The following is a 22932-nucleotide window of genomic DNA, read 5'->3' on the forward strand; positions in this document are numbered from 1 at the left end:
AAAAAGACGCCAAATTAAAGTTTCAGTATTACACTGCACAAAATCCTATTCTTAGCCATTATTTTTCTTATTTTCCAGTTAAATATAAAAAAAGGAATCTTAATACCAGATACATTTCCTTAAGAAGTAACACTCCATAACATATAAGCAAAATAAGTTCAAAGCAAGTGAATATTCACCTATAATAAATATGCAATTGATAAAAGCGTATCTTTTGTAGTGTTGCTTCTTACTTAATTTAAGTATTTTAAGATTTTAGACTGATTTGAAAATCCATTAAGATTTGTTGCAGTGTAAAAAAAGACTGTGATGTTATGTATATTAGTCTGTTGCGTCATTTCTCGGCTCTCAAGTCTGGTTCTAATAAAGGTGTGCCGATCTGCTGGTCGAGCACCGGCTCCAGCACCAGCCTTATTTTAGATGAAAAAACCTGCAAAAGTGCATATATGTCTCAGTATATTTGTAACTTGTATCTTGTTATCCTCTCACTCTTGTTATTAATTGATTGCTCTACTTTCTTTGTATGCTTGTTACATGCTGGCACAGTTTCCAATCATTTTGCCTTTTTTCTCTGTTTCTCTTTCTCTCCTCCTTCCTGTCTCTTCTTCCTCCCGCTAGTCCCAGTGCTGCCACTCACCTGGGAGGCGTGCTGCACAGTGATAATGGCAGTGGGAGAGCCAGAAGCGGCTATCCGCCTCCGGTGATGCTGAAATGGGATTTGGGCTGTTTGGGCGGAAGAGGTTATTATGGATCAGGGGGGCCTGGTTTTGAAGCGGAGCTGAACTGGGCCGCGGTACGACTAGAACCGCTGGGATGTCTGTTAGCTTTCCTCGCTAACAATAGCAGATAAGACAAAAGTGGTTGTTTGCCGTCGCTCTCTTACACACTGGCCGATTAAAGGTGCGCTGTTATCTGATCAGCCGTGAGGGGTGTGATCACCTACACACACAAATACACACCTCTAGTCCCTCATTCAGGTGCTCACTTATGACCTCAAACCCGTCTCGCTCGGTCCACTGTGCAATCTGAAAGAGAGAGAGAAACTAGGGTTGTTTTGTGGCTCTGTTTTTTCTGTTGTTTTGTTACCGTTCAAGTACTCTCCTAGCTTATTTTCCTTTATTCTTATCGTTCCATCTGGCTGCTAGTCACACATTAATCTAAATTCCAAACAGGGTTCCTCCAGTGGCGTTATCAACTCGCCGTTGATGTGAGCGTTGGCCCAGGAGAGGGGACGCGGGCAAAGGGGGGAAAAACAACACACAGCACAACAAATTGGTGTGGATGTGGGAGTGAGTGAGAGAGAGAGAGAGAGAGAGAGAGAGAGAGAGAGAGAGAGAGAGAGAGAGAGAGAGAGAGAGAGAGAGAGAGAGAGAGAGAGAGAGAGAGAGGGAGGAAAGGAAAGGAAAGGAAAGGAAAGAGAGAGCTTGCATGCATGCTTGACTATTGCACCAAGCTGCATCATGACTTCAGTACAGGTGTGAGACTTAATCATAGTAATAAAAAAAATTCTCAGCAGACTGCCGCTGTATATTTGTTTGAATGTAATTTGCAGTGCTGTGTAGCTCACTGCAGGCTTGTCTGTAAATATATTACATTGTTGTCCACTTATGATGGTGTAAAAGGGAGGTTGTTTACACTTATCTGCAACAGAATAGCTCAGATGAAATAATTTTTATCTTAAAGGTGCACTATGTAGTAGTTTTGCAGTAAAATATCCAAAAACCTAGCCTAGAAATCTAGACGCACCCTAGCGGCAGCAAATTCAATCTGCCCGCGAGTGTCGTCTAGCAACTCTCAATACCCTTCTGAGCTGTATTCCCCTAACTCTTGCCGGGCCAATCACATCGTGTATAGAGTCAGTGGGCGGGGCCATAATGACGAAGGCCGAGTTGCGTTTGTGTGCTTCTAGTAAACACAGAAACTGGCGAACAGCGGTCTTTCGAATCAGCTCTGACCGCGAATCTGGAAGACTTAGAGTTATGCTTTTCTCTGAGAAAAGAACAAAGAACGGCACTGAAGTCATTCTTAAAAAGAGAAGATGTGTTCAGAGTTTAGCCGACCGGATACGGCGAATGTTTAATCTATCAACGAGCTCTGTTTCACCTTCGTTGCTCTGGTTGGTTGTAGCGCTATCCTATCGCGTGCAGAGGGAGTTTGAAAGACAACAGTTTATCCCGCCCCTCGGATTGAGCCCTGTCAATGGTGAGTTTCCAGACCAAACATCTTGATGTGGGTCTGACTTGTCAGGCTACCAAAAACCACCAGGCCAGTGTTAAATATTTTGTTCGGTTGAGTTCTTACATTATCCCAATATAGTTTTATTCTGCAGAAACACTTTACTCTTAGCAGTGTGAACAAGTGTCACAGCAGCCGTTGAGCGAAAGCACAGAGTAACATCAGAACTTCATTTTAAACACAATTAAATGTATCTAATGATAAAAAGAGCTCCGTTACCTCATACTCATGACCGGAAAAGCGGAAATGGGTATGTGTCCCGCCCCGTCATAATAAAAGTCCCACGGCTCACAAAATCGCTCCATCTGCCTTGCTCAGCTCCTCAACACTCGCCCCTGCTTTGCTTCATACTACAGTAACGTTAATAATCACATCCATGAACATGAGTCCTATCCTGTTTCTTTTTCCACCGGCTGTGAGGTGAAGACCACATGTCCCAAGATTCTGTGCACAAACTTTGCGTCATCCAACTACACCTTTGTTTTGAATAGGTTCCCTCTAGCGGACGGAAAATTACATAGTGCAGCTTTAACGTAAATATTTTCACAACATATTGAATATTTCTGAAATCAAAAGTTTTTGGTTGTGACTTTTATTTAAACAAAACAACAACAACAAAAAGAAATCAAGTAAAAAAACAAACAAACTATGAAGTCATTGGGGTCCAGTGTTGTCTTTGTGACACTGGTCCAGTGTCTTTTATTGTATGGACAACAACACAAGTGATTTACATTTTGGGTAAACTAGCCCTTTAAGCTGGGTAAAAGGGGCACGGAGAGCACAATATCTGTTCACCTTGATTTTCTTGGGCTTGCAGAACTGTCTGAAGTCATGAAGGGTTGCCTCTGAGTTGTATTACCACACTGAGCAGGGGTACTCACGCTGGGCTGGGGCTAAACTGAACTGCCCCCTGTCCTGTCCTGACAAACTAGGCTGATAAAGTCCCCCTGGAGATGCGTCACATCTTTAAATTAGTCCCTGCTTGTCTCCCCTCAGGTTCTGGCTCAGGTAGACTTCCAGAGACCTGCCAGGGGGAAGTTCACTGTAATCTACAGATTTAGCAGCGGGGTGCCACACGTTCCTCTGCCAATGCCATCCTGAGTTGAATAGGACCTCTTCTTCTTCCCTGTATATTACAGCCCTGTGTGTCTGATGTTTCATTTCACACTCGTTTTGCGAAGACAAAGCCAATGATTTCACAATTACGTATATAGAATTAACCCTATTGTTACCACAACGTGTTTGGCTATAAATGTTTGTTTGTTTGTTTGAAATCTTTTCATTCATCCCGTTACCATTTAGGTCAGAGCTGGAATAATTAGGGCTGTACTGAAAACTAATAATGTTATGGATTAATGTGGGAGAACTTGACAGAAGCACATCATTGAGTGGGACAAATCCATGATATAAATTGGCAGACAAAGCACAAAGCAGTCAATACGGATTACAGCTAAGCCTCTCTTCTTTGCCGGCGTTTGGACTGGCATTGATAGGCTCTCACAGGTCTGCAAGCCCACACTCTGCCGGACAGGGGGCGTGGAGGATTGGGCACGCTGCCACGTCACCCAAAACACACCCTCCCCTTCCTCTGCCCTCCGCATCTCCTCTCCCCTCAGCCAAACCCTAAAGCCCGTACCCCAGGCACTGTGCTGGCACAACCTTGGCACGCCGGCGCCAGCTGGGCAAACACTCAAGTCATTGACAAAATAAACACCTTTCAAATAGAGGCAAAACAAGACAACAGTCTGACACAAACAACAGACTAAATAAATCATAAGTGTGACGCTGAGAATGGGGAAAAAACACAGGTTTGAGAAAGACTATTCAGAAGACAGAGATATCATGCATCATACATCATGTATTGACAATAAAAAATAAAATTTTATAAAAAGTCTATAAGTATTGCATTTTATTTTTGAGCCTACAAATCCAGCAGCCTAATTTTATGTTAAACTTTTTGATGCCCAAATGATCCTGTTGCAAGGGATCAAAATTGGACCATTACAATTTTTTCCCCCTCTAAAATAATTGTTTTATATTTTTTAATTGTACTAAAGCAAATAATTTAAATATTAACTGGCAATTTTTTTCTAGATTAAATCTATATTTAAATAAAAAATATTACAACTTTAATTTAACTTCATTACACCTAAAAGTGTCCAAGAATTCTCTAAAATTTTCTGTGCAATTCCCTGTACCCATTTAAAATCGCCTCCGTCAATATGCATATGCACTGGTAAGGGGGAGGTTTGGGTGACCCGCTTAAAATTAAGCTGAATACAGGACAGACAAATTAATTTAATTTTAATCAATTTCTTTAAACGTGAAGTGTGATGATTTTTCCTTCTTTCTGTCTCAATACACACAGATGACTAAAAGTCAATATTTTGTAGTTTGCAACTCTGTGGCTTCAAAAAAAAAATGTTTGTTAAGGTCATGTTAAGGTTAAGGTAATTTATGCATTACTTAAATTGATTCACAAAAATAATCGCTAAATAATATCAAAATAAAACAAAATAAAAAAGGAACTTTCTTCCATTGGTCAGCCTAACAGATAGTCCTGCACTAAAGACACTCTATTGGTATGAAGTAAATAATTTGCAGTTTGTGACTGTAGACTGTTTAATGTTTTATTAAAACATTCTATTTTAAAAATTATATTTGTTCCCCACCAACCTGACACAGCAAATTTGGCGTGTGTATTTAGTGTGGGACTATCTGTTAGGCTGACCAATGGAAGATAGCATTTAGTGAACTGTTTTTTTACTTGTATTATTATTTTTATATGTGATTATTTTTTGTCAATTCCATTTCAGCAGTGCAGAAATGACACTTCTGAATCTTAAAATCTAAAAATATTAGTCTCAAGTGCCACACACAGTCAATTGCCTCTCTTCTACTTTCGGCACACGTTAACAGTAAACACATGTTTACAGCAAATAAAGGCAATTAATCCAATAATGGAAGAATGCTGCAATCCCCCACTTTGTGGGATGAGAAAGGAGGCGAAAATTATTGGAGTCAAGGCGGGGGGAGATTTTTATTCATTTTATTCATCCCTCATTCATTCAAGCTTGTTTTATAATTCTTTAATTTTTATGTTAATGGCCATTGGTAGCTGAATGAGACCATTTTGATGACATATCTCCAGTCTCGATCCATGGCCAGCTTAGCGGCTGACGAAAATAGCGGCGAAATCCAGAGAATAATGGGGCTCGGGAGGATTTTGTGCAGCTGAGGCTTTGCATTCAAATGGGTGGCCATCTCAGCAGAGGCCCCGCGCCGCTTTATCATGTCTTTACAGCCAGCAGCTTGTTTATGAATAAAAAATGTGGCATGAAACCAGAGGAGTGAGTTGTCTTTGTTTTGTCAAGTGTGCTGAGACAAAATGCTTCCCGCTCTCCTCGCTCTCTCCGTTTCTCTCTCTCCATCTCGAGGGACCTGCAGGGGCAGCTGAACCCCAAGCCCCCTACCTGACGAACTGTTGCCATGGGAATTGCTGTCCCTTGGTGATCCTTTGATGCTGCCCACCCAACCCCAATCTCACAAACAAACCCCGCCGCACACTCCGAACAAGGGTGCGCTGAACGCAGCCAACGCCAAACGCACGCAGACACAACCCCTAAGCTCACCCATCCTAGCATTTTCTGCTCACTCCAACAAGTTCTGTTAAATATTCATGATGTGTGACTACAGGCGGGTTTACACCCCCTCACGTTCCTCCCGCCCCCCCTCTGTCTCCCTGAGCCTTTGTTTTGGGACTTCTGCCCTCCTGTCCAGTCTTTAAAGTAAAAGCAGTGCAGAGATGACAGGTGGACAGCTTTTGATGGATTTATTAGACCCCACCAGTTGTCTTTAAAGTCAGCAAAGAGAGCACAGAGTTCAACTCTATATGATGAACTCTGTTCACAGACACACACACATTAAGTTCACACTTACCATAACACCTCCATAAATTACTTATAGTGCCACAGGAACACAGTGTAACTGACTAAGTGTGAAGATTGTATAGTTATACTATTCTGGCTTAACCCTTTGGTGCTTTTCGCATGTCGGTCAAAAATGACAGAACTTACAGAATTTTACATTTGATAATACAATTTTAAATTTGTATATGTAACAAGTTTTTCTTTAAAACTGCAGCATAAACAAAAAAAATCAAAGCCATATATCTAAACAAAATTTGAGCTTGATCTCTCAAAAAATAAGCTTTCAGTAAGATTGTGTTTGGCTGTAGTGCCAAAAGTTTCCACTAGCTGAAATTCGTCTCCCATTCATTTCCAATGCACAAGGAGTACAAGTGTGACCAGGATTTATATGTGTTTACATAGCAAGTGCCAAAAATTAACCAAGTTTCAGAACATTTAGAGGAAGTTAAAAAAAAGAAAGAAAAAAAAAAGAAAGAAAACTGTAAAGCACCAGTGGGTTAAACAAGGATGCCTAATAAGGATTACTAATATTTAGTAATATGTGTATGTCCATTTTAAAAGTCTGTCCATCCATCCGTTGATCCACCATTTTTACTATTCATAATATTTTTGCATAACTAATTATAAATGCATGTTTATACAAACACACACACCTTTTCAAAAAAATATATATATATTTTTTTTTTCATTTTCAAAAAATAAAAAACGTCATATGGGTCAGGGAGTTATAAGCGTATTATTTCCCATTACAGGCCCGGCTAGTTCCACACAGGCTAGTTCCACACAGAAGGCTATGTGTGTGTCTGGGGCTAAGATGATTAGCAGGCTCAGTGATTCAGGCAGGCTGGTATGTAAGATGCTGCCCCAGGGCATGCGGGGAGGCTGAGGGGGCAGGTGGGTGGCTGGCTGACTGTCTTGGAGTTACCTGGGTGGCGCAGCATGTCAGGCGGGCTAAGCCCCAGCTCTCCTTGCCTGAGTGGACTGCTAAAGCTGTGCCAGCCTTACTACCCTATTCGATGCCAGCCTGCCCACTGTACCATCTGACACACATTCACACCTTTCCCTACTGGGCACCGTCGGCCTCTGCCACTATCCCTCAGCGCTCGAGGCTACTAGCGCACACACGACTGTGTGAGCACGTACACTGCGTCGCTGTCTTTTTGAAGCAGGTACTTTTACGTGTGCTTGTCAAAAGTTATTTAGAAGATGACACTGTGCCTCGCTTGTGTTTGTTTGTCATGTTCCCTACACTTTAGACACCGAAGGAGAAAGGAATGGAGAGTGTTGCTGATGCCAGTGTGTGCCCAGACTCCTGCCAGGAGCCTGTTTTCATGTGTTTGTGTCAATGTCAGCTCAGGACTCCAGGTCTCTGACACAGGTTACTGGCCCAGCAGGACAAGCGCCTCTTCTCGCTCGATCTCTCGCCCGACTGGGAATCACCTGCCCTTGCCAGCCAAATCACTGACGTATTAAAAACCTCCAACAGTCTGCCTGTCCATATGCCCATATTAACTCAAATATTCATTCTGAAAGCACCAGAATAAACTACTTCGGGCATCATTTGGCTATTTGCAGGATCGCAAAGTCTGATAATTACTTTAGTATCAACACATATTGCTCTCTCAAGGTCCCAATATACTTAAAGGTGCGCTCTGTTGTTTTTAGAAGTAAAATATTCAAAAACCACTAGGCCAGTGTTATGTATTTTGTTCAGTTGAGTTCTTACAGTACTCCAAATTTTTCCAACTATTTGTAAATTGTGAGAAAATTGCAATTTTAACTAAGGAGCCTGTGTGTCTGAGGGAGTTGCCTGTCAAGAGCGTCATATCTGCTTTACCCTCGGTTTTATTTGGCAGAAACGCTTTACTCTTAGCAGTGTGAACAAGTGTCACAGCAGTCGCTGAGCGAACGCACAGAGTAAATGTCATAACATCATTTTAAACACACTCACATGTATCTAATATAATAAACAGCTGCGTTACCTCATACTCATGACCAGAAAAGCAGAAATGGTGCCGACGACTTTGTCCCTTCATAATAAATTTCTCGCTGTTTGTGAGTTGTGTGTTGCGCAACAACCTCCAGCGGCCTTGCTCAGCTCCTTTAACATTCGGTCCTGCTGTGCTTCATACTACAGTAACGTTAATAATCACATCCATGAACATGATTTCTGCCCGAGTCCTATCCCAATTCTTTCCCACTGGCTGTGAGGTGAAGACCACATCCCAAGATTCTGAACTTAAACTTGGCGTCATCAAACTACGCCTTTGTTTTAAATAGGCGCCCTCTAGCGGATGGAAAAGTTACATAGTGTAGCTTTAACATAACTTGTATGACGTTATTTCAAACATAATCAGGCCAAAACTAATTTCATATGGAGTTAATTTTAGGAGTTTGAAAGAGTTTATCAAAGCAAACTTTATGGAAAAGTTTGTTACAGCTGGTAAATCCCTTCAAACTACCATTGGTCCGTGGTGATTACGTAATAGGTAGGTGTGCTCTAAAGCGCCTCCTTGTTTGACATGGAAATCTCATCTGGTTCATTTGACTTGACTGGTTTCCCAAATTGCAGAGCTGGTGTAAACATATCTACATTGCTATGATCAGATGCTTTCTCAACTGCTGTTTTCTCACCGCTGTCATTTTTGTTGTGTTTGTTTTGTTACTGAGAAAAAAGCAGGCAGCACATGTTTATCTAAACGCTGTTCTGAGCAGCAAGGGTGACATCAGCAAACAATACATCACTCCAAAGGTATTTTAAACTTCTTTTTACCCATAAGTGAAGACAATTCTAAAATATATATTTTATAGTGAGTATATTTTGACCTACCCCAAAATCCTATTGCTCTCAGCATACACTCTGTCCTTATTTCCTCTCTCAACATCTTATATTCATTGCAAGCCTCACCGTCCATACTTATAGTAGCTTGCAGCTCCATCTCTCTCTCTCTCTCTCTCTCTCTCTCTCTCTCTCTCTCTCTCTCTCTCTCTCTCTCTCTCTCTCTCTCTCTCTCTCTCTCTCTCGCTCTTTCTGTCTCCGTCCCCTCCCTATCTGCCGGACTCAGCAGCAGCTCTTCTAATCTCTCGCGCTCCGGCGGTGCAGCACACGCTGGCTCCTCATGGGCCTACAGATGCCCTCTGTCCATGGGAGCACTTCCTGCGCAGGTGTGCCATGGGGCAGGGGCAGCAAAAGACAAAACGCAGCCTTGCCAGGCTGAACGTCCCAATTCGTCACCCAAAGCCACCCAAACAGTGTCGGTCCAGATGCTGCTTCATCCACGCGCGTCTCGTCCTGCAAGCACGTATCTGACTCAATCGAATTTTGATAGTTGTACTTTTTCTTGTGGCTGGCATCTCTTAATCAATGTTAATTGGCTCCAATTAACATATGTTAATTAATGATATTTACCTCAAATTAAAGGTATGAATGGTCCCAGAGGGTTTCCTGTTCATCCAATTAGAACCAATTAGCTGCAATTAACACGTGTAAATGAGATGCTATTGAGTCCAAAACAAACAGTGTGTAGCCTGTGCGATTCCCATGCAGTTTAACCTGAGCTGTGTGTGTGCGTGTGTCTCATCACAGACTCACACACACAAACTCTGTTGAACACACACATATACAAGCTCTGTTGGGCAATTTGGCAGGTCCATGGCCAGAATTCCAAGCTTAGCCATCTGACACTTCTAAGCAGACTGCATTTATATGCATGTTATGTGAGGTGCTGTTAATCGACATACTGCTATCTGCTATGTTTAACTTTATGTTTTACTTGCTAGTGCTTCTAAGGTTTGTTATATACACATATATACAGTAAACTGCCCGGCCAAAAAAAAAAAAAAAAAAATCACTATTTGGATTTGGAGAATGATTGCAGTGATTATTATTTTTCTAGCATGTTATGTTTGGCAACAGTTCTTCTAACCCTAATTGGTGGAGTGTGTAGCTTTTCATTTCTTAAACAACCATGTAGGAAGAGACATCATGGCCATATTCCACTTAAAAGAGTCCTCGACTCTTGCATTGGCAATACAAGAACTTGATCAAAAATTTAAGCACCTCAGTTTTTGGTAAATATGGCTGTTTAAGAAATGAAAACCTACAAACTCCATCAATTAGGGTTAGACGAAATGTTTCCAATACAACATGCTAGAAACATAGTAATCACTGAAGTAATGATCATTAAATGGCTGGAGCTTTTGTTATATATATATATATATATATGGATTTTAATACTGTGTAAACACGCAGCAATAGTCAAGTGAACATAATACTGAGCAGCAGTTGTGTAGCTATGTATTATGAAAATATCCCACCTCTTCTACATAAAAAAAAAAAAAAAACGAAACAAAAAAACCCTTCTTTTATGGTAAAATAATTGTGCCGTAGGTATTCCAGGCTGGGCTCTTTTAGCCAGCTATACCATTTACTTTAGAAAATTACATATTTTCAAAAACCAAACACTGAATTCTTTACCTGGGTATTAAGACTCAAGGGAAGCCATTTTTCATGCCTCTTTTCTGTTCAATTATACCAGCAGCAGAACCAAGGTAGCAATCAGCATGCAAAGTTGACATCAATAACTTCCATACACCCTCTCTATATCTGAATAGATGCAGATTATTTCACGTTGGGCTTGAATAAGCACGCAAGCCTTTTGAAATCGACGTCGAGAGCAGAGTCTAATCTGAGTTTGCAGTTTTTGGAGAGTGTTGACAGCAATCTCCCCCAGCGCGGTGTGGTTGTGTTGCATTAGTCTCCAGGTTTTACAGTGGAAATGGAGAACGCCTCCGATACTTACCATTGTAACAATCGGGGGTTTCTGAGCTTTGCGATGGGGGAAGAAGCCGCTTTGTTCAGTGATAAGAGCAGAGGGGAAATATGAGCAGAAAAGGCAATCCAAAGGGCTGAACAAATCTTGGAGCAGTATTATGGGATGGTAAACACGTCTATGGCTAAGAGGAAGCAGATTTGCTGTTTCTTATTTTAGGGATGTGCTGTATTTGAAGAGGAGCACAAAGGGTGGAAGGGCATCAAGGGTGGGGGGATCAGGAGGTGTGTCTTGTTGGAAGACGGGCAAACAAACCAAAGGGGTAAAGCAAGAATAAAGGGACAAGAGAGGAAAATGTCCCTATGTAATTCTCAATTTATGTACATGCAAATGAAACAGCTTAGGGCTTCTTACCATACCTTTACACTGTCCTCTTGACCTTCATTCTCTGTTCTATAGGCAGTGTTCACACACAGGACTGTCTGGTGTGGCTTGATAGAACTCAGTTAGCATAGGAATTCATATTTAGAATATAATTTTTTCAGAAACACAAAATTGTATTTATTGCTTTTTTTAAACAACCACCTATGAGTGAGTTCTCACAACATTGGACAAAAAACACAACTCAATTATTTGAGACAAATGTTACCTTTATTGAAATTTGCAGGCTCAAAATTAAAATCAGTTTTTGCCATCAGTTTTTACTTTGTTACAGAAGCTGGGCACACTGCACCATACATCCATACATATTTCTCTCTTTACATTGTTCAATTCTACCATAATATTTCACCAGCTCTCTGATAAACATTAAAACCATGCCAAGTCAATCCGCTCACACTGTTTATTTACAGTCAAATCCATTTCTGTCACTGATCCACGCAAGATCCAAAGAGAAGTATATATAAGCTGTTTAAATGGGGAAAATCTTGGAAACACTGTACAAAATCAGATTGGTGCTCGCATGTTTTTTTTTTTTTTTGTGCCACGTTAATTCTGCTCTCCAGCTCTTACTCAGAACAGCGAAGGTCTACGGGGGCTTTTCTGTGTGTGCAAAGCCGTCCCGGCATTAATATTTTCAGTGTCTCAAGCTTACAGAGAGTGAACTCTCACCCCTCCCCACTGCTGCTGCACAGAGATAAAACTTTCCACTTCCCTTTTTTTCAGCAGAGAATTACAAGAAGAAGTCGATAACACCACCACAATCAGCTTTTACACAGAGGATTGGGCTCAGGTGAATAGCATGGGACTTCTCTGTAGGCTGACAAACAGACAGGACCATACAGCACACCTGTGGGACTTGGGAAGACCACTTCATCCCATTGTGAACATGACCAATGAAAAGAAATATCCTATCAAGCGGGCTTTTGTCTGTGCGATGCTACAGGAGAGCACTATTTGTCTGGCTCTCTCATCGCAGTGAAGCTAGCTCAATTACATTATCTTGTGCTAAAGGAAGTTCCAGGGCATTCTGTTGGCAATCAATCAATCAATCTTTCAGTGTGTATCTTGATGTTCTTTCTCGGGTCTGGAATCTCTGACAGTGCAGAATGCCACACCCAAGCCTCCATCTGTTTCTGTGCATGGATGAGAATAGAACACGGAGCTGCTGCTAACAAGCTTCTTGAAATCAGATTAAACATAAAAATGTTTAAGTTGGTGTGTTTGTGTGTGTGTGTGGGGGGGGGGCATGTTTTTGTGACATGAGGACACAAGTATGTATAATGACATGGGTATGACATAGGTATTACAAGGAGAGGGTGAAATATGTTCGCCATGTCCCCACTTTTCAAAATGCTTATAAATCATACAGGATGAGTTTTTTTTAGAAAATAAAAGTGCAGAATGTTTCCTGTGATTAGTAGGTTTAGGGGCAGGGACATTGTAAGGGGATAAGGGGATAGAAAATACGGTTTGTACAGTATAAAACCCATTACGCCTATGGAATGTCCCCATATGTCACAGAAACAAACATGGGCGTGTATGTGCGTGCGTGGGTGGGTGTGCACAAGCAAACTTCATTGCATAACATTTATAACTTAACTGGACATTGTCATGAATTATCATGCTGTTTTCCCCCCTCAAAAATATGGCCAACTGCAACAAGGTTCCTGCACACACACACACACACACACACACACACACACACAAACACAAACACATACACCGCCATTGCTTGTTCACTGCCACTATAAAGCTTGAAAGAGCATGAATATTTATTAATATAATTCTGATTGTGTTCATCAGAAAGAAGAAAGTTATATACACATAGGTTGGCTTGAGGGTGAGTAAATTATGGGGTAAATTTCATTTTAAAGTGAACTAATCCTGAGCCGCATATACTGAATAAACTGGTAATATTCATTCAACACAGATGCATTTTTATGTATACAATATGCTGCACTATAAAACATCCATATATGTTACTGATATGTGCCCCAGTGTATTGGAAAGAGCTTGATTAATTGAACCTCTTCCTTTTGTTGCATCCTTAAATCTCTGCAACCGTCTGTCTACCTATCTGTAACAGATATATAGTTATCTAGAAATGGAGTGTGTAGGTGAGATTTATGTTCAGACTAATGCATGCACTTGCTGGTCGGCCTAATCGTCATTTCGTGAGGCTGGTCGGGAAGCGGGAGAGGCGGTGAACCTGTGATGCTCTGATAGGGGATTCCTGCAGCCCTGATTAGATCTAGGGCATGTTTGTCTTCCAGTAACAGGGGTTAGTTGATTTGTAACAGGCTTAGCTTCCAGCAGCATTTGAGTATTAATTCCCATCCACGCCCTGAGAAGAAGTTACATGTTACAAACATCTAAAAGAGCTGGGATCTTTCACATCACAAGAGCAGTCAATAAGACAGGTGAATAGAGGATTGCTGAGGGGATTGACCCTCTTCTTTAAAAATAAGTATTGTAGCTTCATGCATTCCTTTTTTAAATCACGTTTTTGTGAAAGACTGTTCCCAGATCAGATTCAGAGCGATGATCAAACATAGATGGAGGAGATCGAGTCCATCAACACCCCTAATGCTTGCACAGTCCTCTAGCTCATCCTGGGTCCACATTTCATTCAGTAACATTAGATTGTTTTAATTCATATCCTGTCATACGCAATAGAGCCCCCTAGCATCCGATAGTAAAAAAAAAAAAAACACAGAAACCTGGAAAATTCTGTGTTTGGCTTTGAAGTGTTTTCTCACAAATAATGGAAAATTCCGTGTTTGGCGGGGAAAGAGTTAACAGTCAGGTTCCTTCCCACCAAACTTGCTCAACCATGTTAGACCTTGCTTTGTGCACTGATCCGCAGTCATGTTGGAACAGGAAGGGGCTATCCCCAAACTGATCCCACAAAGTTGGGAGCATGAATTTATCCAAAATATCTTGGTATGCTGAAGCATTAAGTGTTCCTTTCACTGGAACAAAGGGGCCAAGCCCAAAACCTGAAAAACAACTCCACACCATAACCCGCCTCCACCAAACTTTACACTTGGCACGATACAGTCAGGCGAGAACCGTTCTCCTGGTAACCGCCAAACCCAGAATTATCCGTTGAATGCGGCCTACCACTTCGTGGCTGAGTTGCTGTTGTTCCCAGTTGCTTCCACTTTGTTATAATACAACTACCTGCTGACCGTAGCATATTTAGTGGTGAGGAAATTTCACGAATGAACCTCAGGGACTTTACCTATCACGGTTCCACGCTTGAATTCACTGAGCTCCTAAGAGCGACCCATTCTTAGACAAATGTTTGTTGTAGAAGCATCTGCATGCCTAGGTGCTTGATTTTATACACCTTTGGCCATGGAAGTGATTGGAAAATCTTATATGGAGGGTTGTCCCAATACTTTTAGCAATATAGTGTGTGTGTATATATATATATATATATATATATATATATATATATATATATATATATATATATATATATATATATATATATATATATATATATATATATATATATATATATATATATATTCAACTCTCTGGGAGAGTTGCATTCTCTATTGCATTGCATTCTCAATACTCAAATTGATGCTCCCTCGTTTCCTCGCTCCTCCTTCCCCCAGCCTCCAGCCTGTGACCTGGAAACCGATTAAAGTTAGCCATCTCGAGGGACATCTCAATTCTCTAACTGCACCGTGAAGAACAAGAAGTGAGGAAGCTTCACAGGTTCACATCCTATGCAGAAGTCTTTCTTGTTGAGAAATCTGACACATGTATAAATTCTCTTTCCCATTCACATCTGTTACAATCATTTTAGTTTATGCTTAACATTTGCAGTTAAAATAAACCATATATCTCACATATTTCAACAGGGCATATTACATAATAATTATCATTTGTTAATTTTTTAACCAAACTTCAACAACATAAGGAAGGATCCTCTCAGCACAGCTACTAATGTTTTGAAGTGATGCTTCAGAGATCAAGAATATTCCTATATACAAATAATCTGTCCTTCGATTCCTCCATCCTCAATTTATTTCTTTGCAGTAAATAAATAAACCTCAAATTTAAATGTGAAATGTGCATATATATATATATATATATATATATATATATATATATATATATATATATATATATATATATATATATACCCCTCTCTCTCTCTCTCTCTCTCTCTCTCTCTCTTCATATATATATATATATATATATATATATATATATATATGTAATGAGATGATAATGTATATATATTTTATAAAAAAATATAAATTGTATAAAATAAACTGTATAAAATATATACTGTATTACACACACACAGAGAGAGAGAGAGAGAGAGAGAGAGAGAGAGAGAGAGAGAGAGAGAGAGAGAGAGAGAGAGAGAGAGAGAGAGAACGCTTTCTTTTGTATATAACTATTTGTTTCCTGAGGACTGTAATTTTATGTGTAATCTAATTTATGATGTTACGTATAGATGAAATTTAGATAACTTTATCAGTGGGGAGACTTGCATTACAGTCTGTTCAACACACTGTGATTAGGATGCCTTAAGGGTATGTGCTCTTTTAGTTGGTATTTTCAAACCAAGGTCTGCTCCAGCGGTCTCTGCCATCTGGACCCGGCAGACCCGCAAACAGGTCAAGGTGGGTGCCATTCCCATGGCCCTGACTGCCTGTCACTATGCCAGTGTGCTAATTTACAGCCAGAAACCCCCTATCCCGTCCTGCCTTGCCAGCCAGCGACTCAAGGGTGTGAAGATGCCAACAGCATGCACCGCTGAAGACAAATCAGTCTCCGTCTCTCATAAAACACACAGAGGTCATGACCTCTTCACCTTTTCAACCCATCACTCCAAGTCATACAGCCCTGCCTCCCGCCATGCCTACCTGATGGCCCACTCAGGCACAAACACACAAGAGCAAAACTGCTCCGAACAAGGTAACGGTCTCATCTGAGCCCACCGTACAGGGAAAACTATTTGCATGCCCACCCTCTGTTTCAGCTCTCGAGACGCAGCGGGGGGAATATGAAAGTCTGTAGTCTGTGAGTAAAGCAGCCGAGATATCTCGACACACGTGCAGTGGGGAACTACTGGAGTACAGTGGAACAGCACCTCATTCAACTAATGGCCCTGGAACAACAGGAGGGCCAACAGCAAAAATGGGTTTTTCTGGCATTTGGCATTCTAACCAGTTTCTTGGCTTTTGTTGTCTGCTGAAAATGAGAATATTTTCTTTTCAGTGTTTTTTCCACTCTGTGTGAGCAGTTTTCTTCCTTATAGTTCAATTTTTGCCCATTTCAAATGGGAATGGTTTTGAGATTCTTGAGCAAGGCTCAATGCCATCAAGTAAAAATCATTTTCTCTTTATCATGAGTAGAGCAGTCACAGTACTAGTTTGCTTTATACAGTATGAGAGCTGAGATGAGCCAAGCATGGCTACCAATCCTGGCTGTGCCTAGTTGAGATCAACATATGCTAAAAAGTTTGTAAAAAGATTTGTTCTGGACTGACAGAAAATGAGTGAATGGACAGCTAAATAACAGCGAATACACTATGAGCTCAGTGTTTGTGACTGATAGCCACGGCCAATGCAGATAAGCCACTCCGTGAAATATACTGTCCCATTAAAGTAAAAGGTAGCTCATATAACGAACTGAAAACGCTTGTTTGGACCCTGCATGATTTGGAGGGGATCCCATAGGATAAAAGACTGGTGCAAAATAAGATTATTGGCAGTGCATTATAATTTATTCACAATAAGACCAAGCATCCTAAACAAATCTCAGAAGCATGCTTATTATTTATATGCAAGTCCCAACCATAAATTGCTAGCGTATATTTTTTTATTTAAAACAGCGTTGCTGCGGTGGTAATGACTAAGAGGGAGGAAAATTTGGGCTGTCGCAAGGAACCCCTTTATAAATCTCCTTAATGATTACCATAACTATCGCTGGGCGCATGGGTTTAACATGGCACTGTATGCACATGTATCTGGACCAGTAGAGAACATCACGTATTTATATGCTCGTGCTCAGTCGCGCGCTCTGCTCTCACCGGCCCTAAATCCCGACAGCGCCTGCTGACGTGAGGCATGCTGGGGTGAGTGCGTTTTGCCTATGCATTAGCCATTCATTTCGTCTGTCTGACACCTCTCCAACATAAAACCGTACGGCGGAGGTAAAATATCTCTCTCCTGGCGAAAATAAAGCTTTGTCTCCCTCCTGATCTATAGGATATAAAATAAAGCCATGGCTTTGATGGTGGCTTTACCTTATGCAGGGCTTGCTTTTTGTGCACACAAAGGCAATGAAGATGAATGAGGAGGGATTGCCGGGGCCTTGTCTCCCGTGGTCCTTTAGGATCACCCCCCTTTTCCTGCGTTCACTCCAGACTCTCGGAGAAGTTAGTCAGGCAGCTTTGTTATTGATCCAAAGCAGTCGATTGCCATGAGAAGGGATGTGTCCGGTCTGTTCATATTTTCTGTTTCTAAACTTGGATTACATCGATTAGTACCGTTTACAATTTGCAGGCTACCTGTTCCCTATGTTTTATGTGGTTCGTGATATTTTCAGGTTAGTATTTAGTAAATTACTTTTTTTTTTTTTAAATCCTTGGCTAGGTTTTCCGAAGCTCTAGAAAGTTATAACAGCCGAGGCTACTTGTGAAGTTTTCGATTAACTAGGGCCACTTACATATCCATATGTAGGTCTAAATGTTTAGGATTTTTTTTTTTTTTTTTTTTTTTTTTTGTAAATTTTGTCTTATCCAAGTCATACACATTTTTAAAAATATATCTTCAGTCCTTTAAAGATGGCGTGCAATTTTCATGTTTTGCACCTCTTTTTTCGTCCGTTTTCAGCACCTTTGTGTCTGACAGTCCCATGATGCACTGGTTCTGCTAGCACGAGTTCTCTGGTGTGAAAAAGGACATCCCAAAGTATAAAAAAAATCATCACCATTAAGGGAAAAACTGTTCTTCCAAGTTGATCATTTGAAGCCCAGTATTTCAAATGACAGGCTATCAGATTTGTCGTGGGATATTTTTCCGAAAAAATAAGGGAAACAAATCATTCTAGTTTCTTAAATATAAAAATAGAGCTTTAATTCAGCCCTTGTTGATATCAGCGGCAGACAGGGCTGTGCTCGTGCTCGTTGGAGCTTCAGTGCAGAAATGTGCTCCTGTTTAGTAGCTATCTGCTGATTTTCAGCCCCGCAGCCCGTCCCCCGAGCATTGCCCACTGCGCGATAATATCTCAAAGGGAGTGGTTATCACCACACATTATATTATAATCATTAGTGATCCTGGCCCTTTCACCCGCACTGCAGAATAAGCGCTGGGAACCATTAATCTAAACTAGAGCGACCATTCTCAAAGACTGCTCGTTTCTATTCGTGCCCAGCGGGGAATAATATAATAATTTCTTGTCACTGCTCTCTGGTGGTCTGTCTCTAATGAGATAATGACGTAGATTTTCTTATGGTTTTTGTTGATGTTTAGGTGCATCAAGAACGATTGTTATATTTTATATAAGACAATATAAAGTTATTATATACGTTTAATGTTGCTCTTAATATGCATATCCCTTTTCATTGGGGAGAAATAAATTGCCTCGTGGTGGTGAGTCATCATCAAGTTGATTTCCCTCTCACGCTGAGACCTTCTTTGCGCAATAATTTTTCATCCATCTCGAATTCTAACAAAATATTAAGATTTATTGTGTCAAAATATACACATTTTGGAAGCTATTTTATAATTTCATGTGATTATTCGTTAGTCGTCTGGCATACTAACATTTGAATATAAAAGACTGTTAATCCTTGTCTAGGATGCAAGGCCTACGCGGTCGTCGTGTCTGTGTTTGATTATCGGGTTTAGGGGAGAAATAACAGCTGTTCCAGTGACTACGAGATCTATAACCCAAATCGAATTTCTCTTGCCAGTCTTTGGCCGAGTTGGAAAGTCAGGAAAACTGTTTAGTTACTGGTCAATACTGAAGCTATTGGATTATGTTTGCTTTTTTTATGCTCACAGAAGCATCTCATTTGACGTGGTCACGGTTTCACTGATGGACTGATAATTATTCCTGAACACTTTATTTATCCACAAGTCATCAGTTTTAGATTCGTTGAGTTAGTCTGGGATTTGGAGTTCATATTTTGGGTTGAAGACTGCTGTAAGGAATATAATTGCAGAGGTCTTGCTTCAGTCGTCCCTGCCCCCTAATCGGTTTGGACATGCTGTGGGTCCGGGTTTGGTCGCTGCACATCACCTCACTGCACCGCAGAGCCGAAAAGATTGACACAACGCGGTCCTGGAGCGCCACACGCCTATATTGTCCACACTGTGAAAATAAAGACATTCTCTTGAAAGTAAAGCAAGACACATGCTTCATTGCAATCATATTTAAATTCCCCCCCCCCCCCCCCCCCCCCACGCGTGCGCACACCGCTTGGTGGGGGAAAAGGTACTGTCCCGAGTACTCAGTAGGGTAGTTTGTGACCATGCCAGGCTTGTTCTTTTTAAAAAACTGATTTAGGCTAACTTTATTGAAGCCATTTTAAGAGTAATTCTAAAAGCAGGCAAGATTTTAGAAGAAATTAAGAATAAACAAAAAACAGAAAATGAACATGTTCATTGGACTGGAAATAAAAAGATGCTTGGCTACATCTACAGCAGATAATCTATAGCATAATATAAATGTTTCTGTTATTTTCGAATTTATAATGTCATAATGTAAATGTCCGTATTATATTTTGCGTTAATGTAAACCTACTCTGCCAGGTGTATTTTATTTTATTTTTTACTACAGTCAGAGCATCTTACTAGCAGTCATTCCAAATATCATGAATAAAACGCGTAAACAAACAGGCAGCGGTGCAGAGCGATATGGAGAGGGGCCCGAGGCACAGAGCCCCCCTTTGCTCAGGCTCCTGGCGATCCCGGTGCACCAGCTGATCAAAGCCCGAGCAAGGGGTAATATTTCTCACTTTATTACCGGAGTCACAGCGTGTCTGTAAGGCCAGCGATCACACACTGCTCTGCCCACACTGGCTCAGTTAATGTATCGTAGCTATAGGATGACTACACATGCGGGGAAAAATACACTTGAAAACTCAAATACCCACTCTCTTAAAAATAACGGCATTTGCTTTAAGAATTGCATGTAATTACTTTTTGTTCTATTCACGGAATCTGTATTATTATTTTTAATTTAAAACGAATTATTTAATGACTTGGAACCTCTATATGCCAATAAATAAACGAAAAAAAAATCCTAATATATTTAACAAAAATAGTCAAAATAATATTTATTTTAGATATATTCCAAACAATTTGTTTCTATAATGCTTGCAGCTCGTTCAAGTAAAATATATATATATATATATATATATATATATATATATATATATATATATATATATATATATATATATATATATATATATATATATATATATATTTATTTATTTATTTATTTATTTACATACCACTCATGCTGAACTTGAGCACTGCACTTGAGCAAAATGCACTGATCATAACGTGAACAACAGGAATCTATGCCTTTTAGCAAATTACATATGCGTAAATCTCTATATGCACTTGGCTGAGATTAAATAGGTTGCACATTTTTTGTGACAATAAATTGCGGAGAATTTCTACAGTATCTATAAACCGGTAAGGTAGCATTCACAGGTTGATTCACTCTCTTGCTTTTTACGTTTAGCTTTTTCGAAAAAGACTCCGCGCAAAGAGCATGCGTAAAGCAGCCAGTGCAGTTTGACAGGCATTGGTCTCTCAGTGGTGAGAATTTTTCGATCGATGGCTCCCTCTAGCACTGCCCCATCTCCAGACTGGCCGTTTTTTCCTAGTTCCTTCAGTAGTCCACCTGACGATTCCACTAATTGAAAGCTTTATTCCCATCATGAGTCAGCATGTCCAATATCAGTCTCAGTATCAGTCTGCTATCGAAATGGATACATTTGTAATCATGATGTTTTTGTCTCTTAATTATTGACGAAACTTCACTTGTAGGATAGAAATGAAATATAAATGTGTCCGACCTAACAAAGTGGAAACCAGATTTCTCTCATATAATCTGAGTATATTTTTTTATCTACTCAGATTATATTTTTTCTCCAAATTCCTCTCGATGAACTTGTGCAATTACTAAAATACATGATAAACGAATGATGGTCATTTTTTTTTTTTTTTTTAAATCAGGCCTATGCGAATTCCGGTTAAGAAGTCAAATTATTTGCAAATGATTTTTAACTGTTGACATGTAATGTCATAATGATAATCAATGCGATAAAATTATTATCATTAGCTATTACTATTAATAGTAGGCCTAATAACAAGTTTTAGCCGCTAATAGTGTGATAATGTATTATACACTAAAATATGGCCGAAATAAACAGAAATGTGACGGTGTAAAAAAGAACATAGACCTACACGACATTAGTTGAATAAGTTTAAATGTTGTAGCACAAATAGTAAACTATTATTATAGACTGTTTTATTCCGTTTCTCTCTATTTTCAGATCTCTCTGTTATTGTTGAAGACGAAATATCCAGTGGATTTGCATGACTTCCAAACAGTGAGAAAAGACCAGTTCAAATGAGAGAAAGGGGAGGAGTGGTGGTCGCATAGGCGACTGCAAAAGATGGAGTGTGTTCATCTTTTATCTGTTATTCTTCGTGAAACAACACATGTCATCTAAGGGTCCCACAGTCAAAGAGGAGCACTCCCTAGACGCTCATCGGCAGCTGTTTTTGTGTGTTGTGTAAGGCCTTTTGCTGCCATAGCATGGAAGAGCCCCACTATACCGTTTTACATGAGAAATGGCCCATATGCACAAAGTTGCGTGGTATTGGTTCTAGATTCCAGACTGGAACGTTTGCGCAATGTGCGCTGAGAGAATGTAAATAGCTGAGATTGTGAGGTTGAGGGGCGTGATGTGTGTGTGCGTGTGTGTGTGTGTGTGTGTGCGTGTGTGTGTGTGTGCGTGTGTGTGTGTGTGTGTGTGTGTGTGTGTGTGTGTGTGTGTGTGTGTGTGTGTGTGTGTGTGTGTGTGTGTGTGTGTGTGTGTGTGTGTGTGTGTGTGTGTGTGTGTGTGTGTGTGTGTGTGTGTGTAAGCTGGAATGGCAGAGTCTGTAGGCTATATGGAGGTGAATGGTGTCAGTGTCACACATGAAGGAAAAGATACCAGAGGTTCGAAATAAGATTAGGATTCGGAACGTGTGCTTTAATGATCTCGAATTACATTGATACAAATATTTGCTGTGAAATGTTCAATTGAAGTTAATGTGCATACAGCAAAAACATTTCATATTAGAAAATAATACTTGTACAGAAAATGTCACACACTGAGCATATTTTAATTATTATAAAACATTAAAATCAAGATTCAGTGGTTATCGAGAAAATGATGTCCATCCATACAAGGAAACAAGCTGGACGCCATACAATCTGGAATGGTTCTAAATTCATTAGCCCTCCCCTAAAAGTTATTTGCAATTAAATGTAACTACATATACTCGAAG

General features: G+C 40.3%; 1 long non-coding RNA gene across 3 annotated transcripts in view; it reads left to right on the forward strand.

Annotated features, from left to right (window-relative positions):
* Nucleotides 1-14776, forward strand: part of LOC137084359 (uncharacterized) — a 181024-nt gene extending 166248 nt beyond the window's left edge. For 2 of the 3 annotated variants that reach the window (XR_010906747.1, XR_010906746.1), the window contains one exon: nucleotides 619-1161. This is a non-coding gene — a long non-coding RNA (uncharacterized lncRNA). Of the gene's footprint in view, nucleotides 1-618; nucleotides 1162-12100 lie in introns of those variants that run through there. The other variant, XR_010906748.1, reaches the window with a different exon arrangement.
* The last annotated feature ends 8156 nt before the right edge of the window (nucleotides 14777-22932 follow it).

This window comes from Pseudorasbora parva, chromosome 8 (genome assembly GCF_024679245.1).
Source record: "Pseudorasbora parva isolate DD20220531a chromosome 8, ASM2467924v1, whole genome shotgun sequence".
NCBI lineage: Eukaryota > Metazoa > Chordata > Actinopteri > Cypriniformes > Gobionidae > Pseudorasbora > Pseudorasbora parva.